Genomic DNA, 2,684 nt, shown 5'->3' with positions numbered 1-2,684 from the left:
ATTTCCCTCTTGCTATCACCACACTGTATCTGTGTCTATGTGATATATATGTGTGTGTGTGTGTGTGTGTGTGTGTGTGTATATTTAACATGTTTGTTTAATTCTTTCACATTCTTTCATCCAGCTCCCCAAGCCCCCTTCCCTCTGACAGCTGTCTGTCTGTTCCATGTATCCATGCTTCTGCCAAAAAAATTTTTGTAGTGACTAACATTTTTAAGCATTTACTAAATGCCAGATATGGCTCTTAATTTGTTTACATATATCTAATTCACTAAATTTTAGATACATCCCATGATATACCCAAGCACAAGGTATTGATGTTGTCCTACGTATTGCTATTGTCCTCATTTTGCTGTTGAGAAGACTGAGGCAGAGAGAAGTAAATCATTTGCCTAAGGTCATATAGCTAGCAACTGGCTAAGACAGAATTGAACCAAGGTAAGCTGAAATCAAAAGTCTTTTTTTACTCCATCTTCACCCCTGTAGTTTTAATCCCATTCCCAGGAGTAACCTGAATTATCTGTTTCGTGTGCAGCTTTCCAGAACTCATTCTATGCATTTATATACACAGAAATGTACCCATAGGAAATAAATATTTTTAAAATATTTTTTCTTTATTGATTTTAGAGAGAGAAGAAGGGAAAGAAAGAAAGAGATGGAAACATCAATGAGAGAGAACATCGACTGGCCGCCTCCTGCATGTAGCCCTGCTGGGGATCAGGCCCACAACTTGGGCGTGTGTCCTGACTGGGAATCAAATCAAACCAGCGACCTCTTGGTGCTTGGGTCAATGCTCAACCACTGAGAAACACTGGCTGTGTGGAAATAAATATTTTGTTTTATTCTTTATTTTTTTTATCTGCATAAATTATACCATCTGCTTTTTGAAGCAGAGTAAGTCAGGCACTATTTTTAAATGATTCGGAAATTACCTGGCAGGGGAAATGCGACCATCACAAAAGTGATTTTCCCAGAGCAAGTCTCATTCGTTGCATTCCAAGTCTGTTGACCTCTACAATTTACCCAAATGTGGAAAAATTGTTTGTATAATTTGTGATATAGGAACTGCATTTGTACTCTACAATTTAAAAAAAAGATTCAGGAACTTGTTTTGGATATCAGCTTTCTACTGTAGTGTATGGTAAGACCCTTAAGAAGAATGCACAGGTTCATGATTTGGGCTAAATCTGGGGTTAGAAAACACAACTCAAGACCAACAGTTTTTTTCAACCACAGCTGCATAGTAGAATCACCTGTGGAGCTTTTAAAAAGAACTGATGTCCAAACACAACCCTAGACAAACTGAATCAGAATCACAAGAGACAGAGCCCAAAATAAGTATTTCCTAAGGGTTCCCTGAGTGATCCTGATGTGCAGCCAGAGCTGAAAACTGCTTGTCAGTGGCATGGGTTGGCAAACTATGGCCCATGTGCCAAATTCAGCTGGCCACCTGTTTTCCTACAACCCACAAGCAATGATTTTTACATTTTTAAATGGTTAGCGAAAGATCAAAAGAAGAATGTTTCATAGCACATAAAATATATAAATTTCGGTGTGTGCATAAATAAAGTTTTATTAGAATACAGTCATGATCATTCATTTATGTATTATCTGTGACTATTTTTGTGTTGTTAATGTATAGCTGAGTAACTACAACAGAGACCCTATGGCTTGTAAAGCCTAAAATGCTATCTGGCCCATTACAGAAGAAAGAATGCTAGCCCCTAGTTTAGGTCATCACCTTCATAAGAGATCCACTTTGACAGATGATAATCTCAAAAGGAACAGATCACCACTGCCTAGTTGAGAGGTTCTAAACCTGGGTCATGACCTTCTTTGGGATTACTCTGTGAATGGAATTATAAACACAATTTTTTCTGGGTTTTCATTTTTCTGGACAAAGGACACATAGCAGGAACAATTTCTTCACAAATTTTCCCAGATAATTAGTAAGCCTAACTGCATAGTTAGAAGACAGAAAGTAGTTAGGGATGGGTTGAAAATGAGTGACAAGTGGGATAATATATTAATGTGGCACCAGATTCAAGTTATTAATGTTTGCTAATTGGAAATAACAACACCTCAAAGTCTAGGCATCAGCCCAAATGGCACTGAATTTTCTCATTCAGGCAAAGCAATGATCGATTTCAATTACAGAAGTGTTATGAGGACCAGGTCAGATTATGGGTAGTAAAATGCTTAGAAAAAAGAATAAAGCATATGAATATACACAATGGAGTACTATGCAGCTGTAAGAAAGAAAGATCTCTTATCCTTTGAGACGACATGGAGGGATCTGGAGAGTATTATCCTAAGCAAACCAAGCCAAGCAGAAAAAGACAAATATCACATGACCTCACTTATTTGTGGAATATAATGAACATAACAGTCTGAGGAACAGGGCAGATTCAGAGAGGTGGAAGTAGAGTATAGACTGACAACCCTCAGAAGAAGGGGTGGGGAGGAGGGAAGAGATAAACCACAGAACTTATATGCATGTATGCATAACCGATGGACACGGACAACAAAGCTTGGGGTGGGGAGGAGGGATGGGAGGAGAGTGTCAATGGGGAAAAAAGGAGAAACATCTATAACAAAAATACATTAATAAAAAAAGAATAAGCCCTGGCCGGTTTGGCTCAGCGGTTAGAGCGTCGGCCTGTGGTCCGGAGAAACCCGGGTTC

General features: G+C 38.7%; 1 non-coding gene across 1 annotated transcript; it reads left to right on the top strand.

Moving 5' to 3' along the window:
* The first annotated feature begins 924 nt into the window (after nt 1-924).
* LOC118636881 lies at nt 925-1,085 on the top strand. Its single transcript, XR_004960839.1, has one exon. It is a non-coding gene; the product is annotated as a U1 spliceosomal RNA (small nuclear RNA).
* Nucleotides 1,086-2,684: the final 1,599 nt, after the last annotated feature.

This window comes from Molossus molossus, unplaced genomic scaffold (assembly GCF_014108415.1).
Source record: "Molossus molossus isolate mMolMol1 unplaced genomic scaffold, mMolMol1.p scaffold_m16_p_2, whole genome shotgun sequence".
In the NCBI taxonomy this organism is placed as follows: Eukaryota; Metazoa; Chordata; class Mammalia; order Chiroptera; family Molossidae; genus Molossus; species Molossus molossus.
The sequence above is the reverse complement of the archived record's forward strand: the minus strand, read 5'-3'. Positions and strand labels throughout refer to the sequence as shown.